We start from the raw sequence: 15,878 nt of genomic DNA on the forward strand, positions 1-15,878 counted from the left end.
AAAGTTCTATACTGTGCCAGAGCAAGCAACCCAACACTGGAATCCCAGCTTTAAAAGAGTGGGTTTTACTGCGCAGCTAATAGACAGTGTGTGGTAGGAGAGGAATGTGTCACAGTAATGCAGAGAGCTGTAATGATGTCAACTTGTTATTTACTTTCCAAAGCTGAATGACTGAGCAAGGCGAAAGGAGAATCAATCAACCACGATGTGACTCTACAGGCGAAAAAAACACAGCACTCTCACCAGAAAGAGGTTGGGGGAAGGGAAGCACATGTAACCAGGGCAATGTTGCATCATTTACTTGCATTGGTTTTTATATTGCTCCCTTCTTTTCTCGATTGAATGTAATATCTCAGTATCAAGCTGTACAAATCCAGAGAAAAATAAGAAGGGCATGTTCAAGGCAAAAGAACAGCAACATTTTTGGGGGTGTTGAATTTCAACTGATATATAATAAAATCCATTCTGCTGATTCACAATTATGGAGACTGTGTAAATCCACATTTAATGTGCTCTAATAATGTTATAGAAACAGTAGTTTTACATCACTCATGTTTTATAATAAGATATATAAGAATTTATTTTTGCTTATGTACTCTTTTGATTGCTGAGCTCCACTATTTTAAAATTTGAAAAACACCCATTGTCTTTTGATCAGATTGTTATGTTTCAGATTACTGAGAATTAGGCTCTTGCTGTCTGGCATATTATAGAGGAAAACACTTAAAAAAAATTGGAATAGGTAGAAAAATAGAAGGTGGTTCAGGAGTATTTTTCCAATTGGGTTAACTAACACATGAATGGTTTGGTGTTCAATAACTAAACATTATTACCATATCTACTTCCTGGGAGGGTTGTGGAAATGTAAATAAGATTTATTTTAAATTGACTTTTTCAAAACTGATTTTTGTGAATATTTTCAGATTTGAAATCCGAAGACACTTTCAGCAGTCTGAAACTTGCAAAATAATAATAGTGTGCACTAATACATAATTTAATACAATTAATGTAAACTAAGCTATCCCCAGACAGTAATGGGAATATAGTATATACTCATATCTATTTACACACTATCACAGACAAACTGTATGTGTGTTTGTATGCGGGGAGGGAGAGGAGTGTTCATGCATCTTTGACATTTTTTATTGCTGAGTCCACAGGGTTAATATTTCGTTTTTCTAGTAGATGGGGGAGGGTTGATTAAAAAAAAATCCCTGGGATTCAAAATAATGACAAAAATAAGCCTTAAGTGATTAAACAAGTTACCTTAGGTTCTTGGAAGAAAAAACAAAGCATTTTTTGGGTAGGCGTGCTTTTTTTGTTTGAAGTTTTCTGGGGGAGTGTGGGGACTGATTTTGGAGGAAGGGAGAGGTATTGAGAGAGGGTTTGTGTGTGTGTGTGGCTACCTTCCCCTAGTTCAGGTCAATGTGGCTGGTTGGTTCCCCCCCACCCACTCCAGGTCACTGACTATCTCTGTGTGTCTTTCTCTCAGTCCTCCTGCTGCTGCTGCTGCTTGTCTCTTGGAAGCCTTAGACACACACTCACACCAAACACATTAACTCTGCTAATGAAGTAGTGAGCAGCAGCACCTCCTGACCGCCATTCCGCACCAAAAACTTTCCATTTTCCTCTTCCCACTCTCTGGGACTTCCTTTTGATTTTGCTGTGTGGAGGAGGAGGAGTGTGTGTGTGTGGTGGTGGGATTTACAGTCTCCTTTAACGCTTGCTGGGACCTAGGAAAAGAAGAGTTACACCATGTACTGCAAGTGAAAAAGTCTCTGTGTGTGTTTCTTGCAGAAGTTGAGGCTTTTCTCTGCTGCTTCCAGAAGTGAAAGCTGTGCCTTTAATACACGTTGAGTGAGGTGAGTTTGGAGGACTGATTATTCATCATTTGGACCTTTTTGTGTGCGTCTGTGACATGCAGTTTAGTGATTAAAACGGCTTGCCTTTGCCATATTTTTCAGTGCATGGAATCAATTTCCTCATGTTTCTCTCTTCTTATTATTTGTTTCTTTTGTATCTGATTCTGCTGGATTTATGGCTGTTTCTTTTAGGATTTCCCACATTTTGCTGTGTGTGTTTCTCTCAAGTGTGTCATGATTGTGTGTGTGTGTGTGTTTTACCCTAAAGTGACTGGAAAAGGCTAGAAAGTCTTGCATCGTTGGAAGGTTTATTATGAATGTTAATTCTGCTGGAGTTTCTAAACCCTGGTTAAGGCAGAGAGGAGTAACACAATGTGTTGGCTTTAGAAATATTCCTCTGAATGAGGGAAAGGAGACTTGTTTGTTTGGAGGTTTGTTTTTTGATTTGTGCAGGGGAAGGGTTAGTGAGTTTGGAAGGGAGTTTTTGAAATGATAACTTAGCCTTAAGATACTCACATTTCCCCTTAGTATTTCACTAGCAAAATAAAAGGTATTCACACTGTAGAGAGTGTGGAGTTTGCACAACCCAGGGGTGGGGGAGGGGAATCCCATTCATCTAGTGTTTGAACCAGCAAGCACAGGAGTTGATCACTCTCTGGTAAATCGAAGTTTAGCTCCAAGTAGGTAAACAAGTTAATTTTTGTTTATGATTTGTAATACTGTCATTAACTGAAAAGCAATCCTTTAACAAAGTGATGGACCAGTGCTGGCGTTATGGGAAAAATATGTGTGACTTGTATTACAAGCAGAGTACTACTGCAGTGTTTGCAAGAAAATAAATTTGCAGACCTGTTGCATATATATTGAGGCAAAAATAATACGTGCTTGATCATTTATCATTAACACATTAGGACAACAGGACACTTCTACAAAGTTAGTGTGCCCAGCATAGATACTTAGCAGCACAGGATAGTGGGCACGTTCCTCCCAACTATAATCCTTTTATGATTCTGTTCCTATTTTGTGTTGGCTGTTTTAATCTCAGCAGTTTATTTTGTTTTAAATGGGTGTGAGGTCAAGTAGTATTGCAGTATGTCATGCTAATGACCCTTGGCCTATTTAATGACATGTTGTTCAATTCTCAAATAGGCATATTGCACACAAAACCACACCCTAAAAGTTGGACTTATAATAGATACAATTTTCTCACAAAGTCTGGCCTCTTCATGTTGTCTTAAAAGATCTTTCACCTTCCTGCATGAGGATTTTGTATTATTGGTGTGTTTGCCCCCTCTCCCCCTACAATTCACGTTTAAAGTAGGAGGCAGGGGGAAAAGCAATCTATTTTGTAGGGCCACCTGAAATGAAAAGAAAACAGGTTAGCATATTACACAAGAAGGCTTGTAATGTCACATCTTTCTCCTTGACCCATTTATTAGTGAACCTTTAACTGAGACTGCTCACACAGCATGTACAAGATTAACTGCAGTAAACCTTGCTTACCACATAATAGCACATGGTGGATTTAGGCCTCTTGGTTGGCCTAGAACTATATGGACAAGGTGTTACCAAACATGGAGACATCTCACAGTTTTCAAATTAAATAATTCCTTTTTCTGTAATATCAAACAGGATTGGAGCAAGAGCACTATTTCAGATTTCTTAATTTTCTTTTCTTTTTTGTAAATGACAGTTAATAATTGCAACATCACAAATACAGTCATATTCAAATAGGGAACCCTTCCCCTGTAGATCTGGCAGTGGGGGTGGGGTGGACAGAGAAATAGACTCTCACATATTAAAAATATATTAAACCTTTCTTGGGCTACATGCAGTAACTGGCAGAGATTTAAACAGAGCTACTGTATCTCAATATAAGTGTTTCAGAGGGCCAAAGAACAAACAGACCATTTTTAAGTTTAAAAAGTCTGTCTTAGTACTAAAGAGGATAATAATTATACATGCATATAAACATTGGCAGCTGCATAATAGTCCAAGTGCCCTTAGGAGAAGAAATCTCTGGCAGTAAGTTGTCTTCTGTATCCGCCCCCGGCGCCCCCAAGTAAGTTACTTATATATCCTACATTTATCATAATGATATTGGGACTTTACCTTCTTGCTCTTTCATTGCATGGACCATAAATCCCTCTGAAGTCTTATAAGGCTAGGTTTTTTATACTCTTAGTTTTGAGGGTGGCGTGTAGAAGAACTTTTCTCTCTTTCAGAACCCTGAGATGTCCTCTCCGCCAGTTTTTCCTGTGTTCCATTCTCCTACTTATTTATAAATGAGTTTTTCCCCATCTCTGTAGTTACAGGGCCAGAATCAGATCTATCCTTCAAAGGGTGATAATATGGCCTGCCTCTTTGGAAGAGCGGTGGCTCCTTAGACTGCAGCAGTTCTCAAAAGCCAACATCCTTGAAGCTGAAAAGGACTGGATGAGACATCCTTTGGAGTTAAATAATATTGTTTCTTAATGGTACAGTTTGGTCAGTATTGAGGTATGCAGGAATACTCAGCAGTATTCTGAGCTCTGGTCATCTGGAGAGCAAGGCACCAGACTGGGAAAATTGACCTAGCAATTCTGTATGGTAGTGCTTGGTCCCTGGATCAGCGTACTTTTAATATTTTCTGTTATTTCCTACTGTTTTCAAATCAGGTGATAGAATTTACACTCTAGATGATTTTGCATGTATGTATGTATGTTTATTTGGCCCCAAGTGAACACATACTAAGAGTTAGTTTCCACCTTGAAGAGTTTATAGTCAAAATAGACAAGACAGACAAAGGGTGGACGGGAAAACAGAGACACAGAGAGAGGTGAAGTAACTTGCCCAAGGTCATACAGGTCAGTGGCAGAGTTGGAAGAGAACCCAGCCGGAGCTCCTGACTCCCTGTGCGGTGCTCTATCCATTGTCTCTAAATCTCTTTGTGGGTGTGATGTTGAACTGTGGCACTCTATGGTGGTTTTATGATAAATGACAGGTTTCAGAGTAGCAGCCGTGTTATTCTGTATCCTCAAAAAGAACAGGAGTACTTGTGGCACCTTAGAGACTAACAAATTTATTAGAGCATAAGCTTTCGTGCATCCGAAGAAGAGGGTTGTAGCCCACGAAAGCTTATGCTCTAATAAATTTGTTAGTCTCTAAGGTGCCACAAGTACTCCTGTTCTTTTTATGATAAATGAGTCCATTCAGTCTGGGGAAGGAGTAGATTTCCTGCATCTTTGCTGTGCATTTTGCCTGCCTTGAGTTTTCATTATTTTTTTATTATTTTAATTTGTAGTACTATTTTAATACTGGCTGGTTATACTCCAGCCAACCTTGTAAAATCACAAAGAATTTTTAACTCTCATGAGCAGGCTTTTTTTTTTTTTTTTTTTTTTTTTTTTTCTTTTTTCCTCTTATTGAAATTTTTTTTTTATTCTTTTTTTCAGTTGCTAAATTAAACTTAAGTCTCCCTCTCCCCCCTCCCTCCCCCCCCGGACTATTTTTAGTTAGAAGGAAATAGCTGACCTCTTTGCAGTAAGAACACAGAGCCCTTGGGTTCCATTTATAGGTTTTTACCAAATGGCCTACTTGGACAAGTTGGTTGAAATTAAACAAAAACACTGGAACTACAGCCCTGCCTAGGAATAACAGCCTCTTCTGAATATACATAATTTAACTTGAGTAAATCTGAGAGAAATATCTGAAGGTGAAAATGTGGCTTTGGGGCATTCTTCTCCCCTTTGGTAGATGAGTCAGCATTGTAGGGTATTTGTGGCAATCTGAAAGTTAATATTGTGAGATTTCATTTAAAATTGATTTATGTAATTTATATACAGTGTTAAGAATGCAAAGAGTCCCACTTGCACTGTACTTATGTGGAAGTAAAGAAGGATATCTGTTTTCATAGGGAAGGATAATATTTCCCTTCACCTTCTCTCACATCAAACAGAACGTACCCTAACAGAGATTTCAGAGTTGTACCTATTAAAACATGGTAGTTACACAGCTGTGTGAAACCTGATTTTGCAAGCTGTTTGTGTTGGCTCTTATAGTTTCAGGTCTAAACTTATATGTAGGCTTGGAAGGATTAGATTTTTGTTGGTAAATGTAGATTTCACTGTACACACACAGAGATGAAAAAATATTTCCACAGATGATGGCAGAAATTTACAGATAAGTTGTTTTTACTTTTCCTGAGAACTTATTAGAGTTTACTTAACTTTGTATATTTTGACATCGTAATGTTGCCAATTTGTGTTTTAATGGCTATGAAACCTCATCTTTTTGAATCTCAATGCCTACTGTCATTAATTATTGTCTGACTCCCCAGTGATTTATGACAAATGTAAAAATTTAAATTGATAAACATCTAAAAAAATTAAAAATAAACTACCCATATACAAAATTATTAGGGCTATCAAACGATTAAAAAAATTAACCGTGATTAATCGTGTGATTAAAAAAACCCCTCACTATTATTTGCACTGTTAAACAATAATAGAATACCATTTATTTAAATGTTTTTGGATGTTTTCTACATTTTCAAAATATTGATTTCAATTACACACAATAGAAAGTGTACAGTGCTCACTTTATAGCTATTTTGATTACAAATATTTGCACTGTAAAAAAGAAACAAAAGAAATAGTATTTCAATTTACCTAATACACATAGTGTAGTGCAATCTCCTTATAATGAAAGTTGAACTTATAAATGTAGAATTATGTACAAAAAATAACTGCATTCAAAAATAAAACAATGTAAAACTTTAGAATCTACAAGTCCACTCAGTCCTACTTCAGTCAGTCGCTCAGACAAACAAGTTTGGTTACAATTTGCAGGAGATAATGCTGCCCCATGTCTTGTTTTCAATATCACCTGAAAGTGAGAACAGGCGTTCGCATGACACTGTTGTAACCGGCATCGCAAGATATTTATGTGCTAGATCTGAGAGCATTCTCCACACCTGGTCCCTCTCAGATTTTGGAACGCACTTCAGATTCTTAAACTGTGGGTCTAGTGCTGTATCTATCCTTAGAAATCTCACATTGGTACCTTCTTTGCATTTTGTCAAATCTGCTGTGAAAGCGTTCTTAAACTGAACATGTGCTGGGTCATCATCCGAGACTGCTATAACATGAAATATATGGCAGAATGCAGGTAAAACAGAACAGGACACATACAATTCTCCCCCAAGGAGTTCAGTCACACATTTAATTAATGCATTATTTTTTTAATGAGGATCGTCAGCATGGAATCATGTCCTCTGGAATGGTGGCCGAAGCATGGAGGGACATATGAATGTTTAGCATATCTGGCACGTAAATACCTTGCAATGCCAGCTACAAAAGTGCCATGCAAATGCCTGTTTTCACTTTCAGGTGACATTGTAAATAGGAAGCAGTCAGCAGTATCTCCTGTAAATGTAAACAACTTGTTTGTCTTAGCAATTGGCTGAACAAGAAGGAGGACTGAGTGGACTTGTGGGCTCTAAAATTTTACATTGTTTTGTTTTTGAATGCAGTTATGTAACAAAAAAAATCTACAGTTGTAAGTTACACTTTCATGATAAAGAGATTGCACTTGTAGGAGGTGAATTGAAAAATACTATTTCTTTTGTTTATCATTTTTACAGTGCAAATATTTGTAATAAAAATAATAATATAAAGTGAGCACTGTACACTTTGTATTCTGTGTTGTAATAGAAATCAATATATTTGAAAAGTAGAAAAACATCCAAAATATTTAATAAATTTCAATTGGTATTCTATTGTTTAACACTGTGATTAAGCATGATTAATTTTTTTAATCGCAGTTCATTTTTTTGACTTAATCACGTGATTAATTGACAACCCTAAAAATTATAATATAAAATCTAATTATGCCATGACTACATATATGACTACATATGTGTAAGACAGCCCAGAGATCATTTTGTCCCTCATATTACTTTTCACTCATGTATCTGCTTTGTCCTTGGTTTCAGTGATGTCATGGCCTTGATAAATATTGCATTGCATTAGTATTTGGTGATGCCTTCATTTGCTGAAGATAGAGGAATATATGGCTGTGGGTAGCTTACTTTCCCACCCCAGTTCCCTTGTTCAGATTAATTATGTTGCTAAAATAACACAGGCTGAGTAAGAGATTTGGTTTTAGGAGCATGATAGACTCAGATTGTTTATTTTCTGTTGACTTCGCACAGGTCCCAATAGAAGGGTGCATCACAATGTCAGTATTGCAAGTAGAGCAGGTCAAGTAATGTGGTTAAACAATCAATATGTCTGGTTTGTCCTATTTAAATTGAGACTGGGATGTAAGTATTTAGAATTTCTTAATAATGGCTAAGTAGTGTGCAGTTTTTAGGACATAATGCAATCTTATTTCAAACAAGTATGGCATTCATGTAATTTAAAATGTGTGTATCTAGTAAAGTATCCTATAATGGAAGAGGAGTAGTTATTTTTAATGCCTTTTGAAGGTTCATTGAATAAATAAATATTCACTTGGGTGTTGAAGCTAACTACCGTAATTTATTATCAAAAAGTACAAGGTGCACTAGATGTGTTAATTGACAAGACCTATGGCCTGTTTATGAATAGATTAGTAGTATTAATAGTGTACAATAGTTAGATGTGCACTTGTCAAAATCCTTAAGTCTCATCAGGTTATGAGTTTTACTATGTTAATTCGTGGTTACCTTTTTCATCTTCCATTGGAGGATAGAATGATGTGGTTTGTTTGTTTTTGTTTTTAAGCAGCATTCTTTACTAATAGCCAGAGTAATATTAATCTAAATTAGATTTCATTTTCTGACCTACATTTCATTCTCTGGCTCCTGGTTTTAGTTGTAATGTACCTTGTATCTTGTCTTCACATCCTACAAGGCTTCAAATGTGTTTTGTAACATATAATTTTACACAGAGAAATTTCTTCTATTGGAAAATATGGTAACATTGAACTTTGAGTTCTATCTTTTTAGTGAAGCACAACTTCCCCCACTGGCAGACACATTATTAATTCAGTGAAGTTGCAAAGTCATTTCAATCATTTAAATGACATTGGAAAATACCATTTAAAGTTTTCTTTAAGAAAACAAACAGGAAGAGGGTGTGCTTTTAATGGGAGATTCTCTTTGTCATACTGCAGAATAACCCTTTTTTTAACGCTCCTTTTTGGAACTCAGCAAACTGCACTGGACACTTAACTTTGGCTTCTGCTGTATTTTGCAATGCTGCATTATCAGCTATTCATTAATCCTAGACCAGAGAAGAGGCACTCTGGAGAGTAGTCTGTGTAGTTTAATAGTAAAAGCCAACCATTTACAACTTAATACTTCAAAAATGAATAGTCATGAGGTATGATGGCACTGATGAAAGGGCACAGTCATATTATCATGATTAGCACATGTGCAATTTTTATTACATAAGGTTTATGCTTGAAAAAGTGCTCTGAGTTTATACTGATTTCAACATATTTCAGTCACCTACAGCAGAATGATTCAAAAAGTCCTGCCAAAAGTACTAACCTTTATAGTGTACAAGTGAAATGTACGCACGCAGGTGTTTTTTGTTTTTGTTTTTTGTAACATTAAGTAAAAACATGGACTCAGTGGAAGCCAGTATGAATTAAAGGTTTGATAAAAAGAAATTTCAGCAGTTATAAGTTAGTTTACAGGTATACACCAGTTGGTTTCAATCCAATTCTAGTGGACAGAGCATGCACATGACCCCTCCCTCCCATCATGATTAACGTTCTTGCTGGCAGTCTCAATAGAGGCCAAGGTCTGAATAGGCACAGAAGCTGAATTATCCTCTCACCTCATTGGTACTCCTTCATAACTATGGATGAAGCTCACTGGCAAGGGTAGGGTGGAGAAGCCTAGCTCAGTCGGTGCCGATGCTGTATCCACATTGTAGAGATTAGTTTCCAAGGATATCTATCTGGTACCTAACAAAAATCACTTAACCCTTTCTGCCCCCGCCCATGTGCACACATGAAATAGACCAATAAGAAAGCTGTTTGTTGATGAAACTGCTAGAAACATGGGCCTATTCAATTACACCAAATTCTTTGTGATTTTCACAACTGATGGACTTTATATGCTTCCAAGTTTTTAAGCTGGTGGCTTGCTTGTCTTTGACTTTTTCTTCTTCTTTTAGATTAAGGTGTTTTTTTTTAAAGCCTTCTTTTTTTGTGAATATTTACCAGGCACCATAACAGAGCTGCATTTTTTTTGTGTTGAATTTCTAATGAAATTAACAATTTAAAAAGAAAAAGTGTTCCAAATAACCTTCACGAGACAGTAGGCAGGGCACTCACTTTCACAATTTTATAATTTATAGTGGACTTTAAATGACTTAATCTGTCTCACAGAAGTGCTAGGAGGATTAGTTAATGTTTGTAAAGCTTTTTTAAGATTGAAAACAAAAAATGTTAATTGTTACTGCCAGTTTATTAAAAACGTAAATTTTTATATGCAAACACACTCCACATCCTCCCCTGCCAAGTTGTAAACTATTTTAGAAAGATGTCAAAAATAAATAAAACCATTTCTATCTCCTTTATGGGGTTTTGAATAGCTCCTGTTGCTTTATTTTGTTAAACTCCATCAAGATGACATCTTAACTCTTTCCTTGGCTAAGAGACAGCCTTCCTTCTGCTAGGACACAAGAGCTGGTGCTAAGCTGCTACTGGCACTCCATCATGACCTAAAGGGGAGAGTCCAGTTTAGCAGGCTTCATCTCTGCTCCACAGTCTTTTTTTCTGCCACTTCCCCAAGGTGTGACTGATACCAAATGAAGGAGAACCCAATATATAACGTGTGAATTTGTGTTCCAATCCTGCAAACCCTTATCAACCAGGTAGTTCTGATGTGTGCAAGTGACTCCATTGTAGTGATGGCCCCAGGCCTGCAAAATCTTGTGTGTATTTTTCACGCTGTAGATGTGAATAGTTCCATTGGCTTCATACATAGAAATCTTTGCAGGTTCAAGGCCCATGTGGCCAAGGGTTTGTGGTACAGGCTCTCGGTTGATTATGTGAACACTTTTTTCTATATATTTATTAACTAGCTAAAGACTCCTGATTTCTTGCTTTAATTCTATAAACCCTCTATTCCCAATATTTCATTTCAATTTTAAGTTTTTCAAGCAATAGCTGATCTTCTCTAGATATGTATATATCACAACCTCTTCTGATCTCAGGTGGTAGACTTCCCTGGAAATGTGTGATTATATATACATCTTAATGATTTTCCTTTCTTACTTTGTAAATGAAAAGAAAAACTAAAAGTAGAAATCTTAGCCAGGTCTCCATTTTTGTACATTTGTCCTTTCTTTTCCCATATAGATGTTCTTGCAGGTGTATTTACATACAGTGTATGTGCATTATGGAGCCATGGTAAGTAACTAAACTATACTTAAGGCTGTAGAAGTGTCTGTGCCAACCCCACTGTCTCTAACAAAAACAACTCCTTTTATCCTGAAAATTCATGTCCTTTATCATGAGCTAGAGAAGACTTTTTTATTTTGACTGTTAGAGGTTAATCAGGCAAGCTGTTTTCTGAGTTATGGGACATAGCAAATTAGGTGTTTTTGCTCCCCCTTGCATAAGCTCCTTTTCATGAAGGGAGCATGAGGTTCATATATAATCTCCATTAACTATTTTGCAGGCTGTTCTCATTTATTTGAGTGCCAACAATGTACTTTGAGATTTATACAGTAGACAACACAAGATCTGTGCTCCACTGTATTTAAAGTTTTATACAAACAGCAAGTTTGCCATTACTGACCTTGTATAGGATTAATATTTTTCAGTAAATGTCAATCGAGAACATTCAGGGATAAAAATCTTCCTTAAGAGAATTAAGTTTGTTTAAAAAAAATTAGAATGCAAAAGTTACTAAAACTATTTTTAGCTAAGATCAGACCATCCACCTTAATTCTTCCGCCACTAACTCGTGTCCAACCAACACCAATAGGCTGAGAAATAAACCCCTATAGCCACTCAGAATACATCACTACTCTTGCAGTCATTGTCAAGATTCTACCATCATTGTCCTCCTGCACTTTACATGCTGTATGATCTACACACTGTTCTGCGAACCATGACCTAATATAGAAGTAGCTACACTCTGCTAGTGCACCGTCTGGTGCCAGCCATATTGTTTAGGGTTATGAGTATTATATACTATATATAGGCCACATATCAACCATCCCATTTGCATGCAGTAATATATAAATCCTGCACATCTTGCTTCTATGGGAAGTAAAAAACTACATTTTTCTCTCAGATACTATAAGTCTGATCAGCCTCTACCTCATCACTTTGTACAAGCTACTATACTAAGTCTCCCTTATTCACCCACCCAATATAATCAACATATAGAATATAATGAATATAGAACACCTTTAATTTTAAACTATGGACCTAATTCTGTAATTGATTCAGCACGGGTGAAGCTCCACGGAAATCAGGGAGACTCCACGTGGACACAGAAGTCTGATTCTGCAGTGCCCTTTTCAGGATCTAGCTTTTTCCTAATCACTCTGCCATAGAAGACACAGTTCTTGGTGATAAATGCTGAGATCTCACTAATTCCACATGCAGGAGAGAAGAGAGTCAGAGCGTCTATGGGCTATATGGAGTTTTCATTTGAAGGATATAATTTACTAACTTACCTGGAATAGTTACTCAACCAATATCACTGTTTGGTAGGCCGTGTGCAGTGATACAAAGGGAGAGTTAAAGTTGTTTGTCTAATCTTAACAATGAATTTTCTGACTTTAAAACATTTATTTTGGTAATTTGAATGTTCTTCTGATAGTTGTACTAAATTAATGTATAATTATTTACGTCCGTAACTCTGTCTTAATGAATGTTTTTGTCCATGAATATATGTATAATCGCTTACTTGTTCTCCTATTCTTTGGAATCCCAGGTCAATGGTGTCTTTTCCAGTCTGTTTAACACACTTAACTGTATAAGAATATATGCTCTGTGACCTAAAACACCTCTTCTATATTGGTACCTTCTTTTATCCTTCTCACTTCTGCTCAAATGTATTGCATATTAGGCTGAAGGCATTGACCCTTTCAGCTTTTTTTGGAAACATTGCACTGACAAAACTTAACCGTCTCTCATTAGAACCAGAACTTAACGTGCAATAATCCATGGATGCTTTTTGGGTGGTGACTTACTGCATTCATGAGGTCAGCAAAGTGAAAATGCAATGGTTGTCTGAAGGCTAAACTTGATTTTGATTAGATCTGTTTTTTTAGCTTGTAAACTACTGTCTGTAAACCACATGATGATCCTCCCTTCAAGTCTGTGGGGTTTTTTATTTTTAGTTTAGTTTTGTTTTTTAAGTTCTTCAATGTTCTTTTACTGCTTTTTCTTTTGGATTTTCTGGCCATCACATAGTTTAACTAGTTGTTCAAGTATTGTTTCATTGCCATGTTCTATTCTTGTATCAGCTTCTTGGAATACAGGTTATGTTTTCCTTGCTTTGTACACTTATAGGCCAATGTAAATAACAGTAACAATAATACCTATTATCTAATTATATCATAAGCTCCTCAAAGACCTTGTGTGCTGTGCACACACATGGCACTGTGTAAGTCATAAACTCTGGTTTTACGTAGTGCAATTTATACCAAAACTTACATGACATCAGTATTATTAAATTTTGTAGATTTTCACAGAAATCCTCTTTCGTGGGATGGTTTTCTGTCTGCATAGTTGAAGCAGAGCCTATTAATACAATCCTTCTGACTGATCTTTATCAATGTGTACAGAAAATAATGTAGAGATGATCATTTGGAATCCTTTATCCTGTGCTTATCAGGAGGACAGTCACTTCACCAGCCTACTCAAGTGGTCCTCTTTTGCCTCTGTACCATCCCTAATATCAGGTTAAGTTCAAACCACGTAAATTGGAGAGAATCCAGAGGACAGCAAAAAACATGATCAAAGATTTAGAAAACCTGACCTGTGAGGAAAGGTTAAAAAAACTGGGCATGTTGAGTCTTGAGAAAAGAAAACTGAGGGGGGACCTGATAAGTCTTCAAATATGTTAAGTGCTGTTATACCAAGGATGGTGATCAATTGTTCCCCATGCCCACTGAAGGTGGGATAAGAAATAGTTGGCTTAATCTGCAGCAAGAGAGATTTAGGTTGGATATTATGAAAAATGTTCTAATTATAAGGGTAGCTGTGTATTGAAATGGGTTACCAAGAAAAGCTGTGGTACCCCGTCATTGGAGGTTTTTAGCATCAGGTTGGAAAAACATCTGTCTGGGGGAGTCTAGGTATGGTCCTGCCTCTGCTAGGGTGGACTGGGGGGCGGGCAGAGGTTGGGAGGGGGGAAATGGACTAGATGACCTCTCCAGGTCCCTTCCAATCCTACATTTCTATGATTCTGTGCTGTAGCCATCTCATTTCCATAACACTATGGGCCTACATCTTGAAATTTTTAGGGGATTTTTTTTTTTTTTTTTTTTTAGTTTTTGAAGTCCCCGCCCCGTATGATAAGTGTTACACTATTTAATGTTAATGGGAGTTACCCAGGGGATATGAGTATGTGCTATGTATGTGAGAAACAGGCCCCTGGTGTTTACGCATTCCAATCAGCAATGGTCCTGGTCTCTTTGAGGCCCCAAATATTTTCCTTTTGACTATCAAACTTGTAGATTTGGGGCATTTGGGCACCACTCCAATACAAATAAATAATAATCTGGTAATCACTTAGACTAAAATGTAATAAACCATATCTCTTTCTGCCTGTACACATGACAAAAAGGTTAAATTCACATGGAAAATAGAATAGCATAGAGTTATTAGCAATGCTCTAACTAGGATACCTTCTTCAGGAATTGCCTATAAAAGGAGATAGCCACATTTGATTCTTTTCTTCATACCAGATTATTCCTGAAAGAAAGCCATGTGGCCAAAATATTGTTGCTAACTAGATTTTCTCTTTTCAGCATGATAACCATTTAGTTGAAATAGCTGATGCCAAATCGTTCTTGATGTACGTGTACATGTGTATTTTTTTGTTTGCTTTGGGTGTGTTTTTAATCTCTTGTGCAGTCTTTTCATCAGATTAATATATTTTCAAGCACTTGGAATTCAGAATGCTGATGTCCTATGTAGAATCAAATGTATAAAGCTGTAGTGGCCTATTTATTTTATTCTGCAGCCTGGGAGGAATTTTCTGCATGCAGCACTAAAAGAGCGTGAATTCTTTCAGGGTCTGTATAATGTAATGAACGGAGCTTCTGTATATTATTTATGATAAGCATTTTATACATACCTATTTCCTTGTCTGATGTCACTTACTCAGATCTTTTAAAGCTATGGGCTATGTATGCTGTTATTGGTATTAAACTTTTTCAATGAAATAGTAATGCCACTTTGTTGCTTCAGCAACTTGTTCTGTCCCCCTGAAAGGACATATCTCAATTTGCTAGTATTTCTGCTTTCTAGAAGGAATTTGTTGTCCTCCAGAAATATTAACATAAAATTATGCACAAGAATTTAGACACTCCCATTGGGCTCACAGATGTTCCCTTAATTCTTAAGACTTCTCCTACATGTGATGTGAGAGGTAATTCAGGCCTTACTGTTTCTCTAAAGGAAGTTAATTGCTTGGAACTTGCCACGTTGTTATGACTTCCATTTAACCAGCAGTTAGAGGCATTTGACCAAGTTCTCAAAAGTATGCGGCTGTATCAGCCAGACCACCAGCAACTTGGATAAACACATGGTGGTATTTGTCTTCATTTCATCTCTAGGAACGGAGTATTACTCTGTCATGTAGTGACCTGAATCTAAAGACAGAGCTTGGAGTCAAAGGTTATTTTGTGCTGCTGTCAGACAGGATCAGGTTTTTCCCCTTAGCCTAAACGTAATTAAAGGGTAAGGTTACCTGCACTTCATTATTGCAGTTCTTTTCTGACAATAGGACAGTTTGTGCATTGGCCGGATATGTTGGTAATAATTTGTGTCCCTAGCACGTGTATTTAT

The 15,878-nt window shown here is 36.8% G+C and overlaps 1 protein-coding gene across 3 annotated transcripts in view; it reads left to right on the forward strand.

Moving 5' to 3' along the window:
* Positions 1-1,573: 1,573 nt before the first annotated feature.
* Positions 1,574-15,878, forward strand: part of LOC112117172 (F-box-like/WD repeat-containing protein TBL1X) — a 254,769-nt gene continuing 240,464 nt past the window's right edge. For all 3 annotated transcript variants that reach the window (XM_024215066.2, XM_024215067.2, XM_024215068.2), the window contains exon 1: positions 1,574-1,862. The gene's annotated coding sequence lies outside the window, so the exon portion shown is untranslated. The remainder of the gene's footprint in view (positions 1,863-15,878) is intronic.

The sequence above is a fragment of the Terrapene carolina genome, unplaced genomic scaffold, assembly GCF_002925995.2.
Source record: "Terrapene carolina triunguis isolate 2854851 unplaced genomic scaffold, T_m_triunguis-2.0 Scaffold22, whole genome shotgun sequence".
In the NCBI taxonomy this organism is placed as follows: Eukaryota; Metazoa; Chordata; order Testudines; family Emydidae; genus Terrapene; species Terrapene triunguis.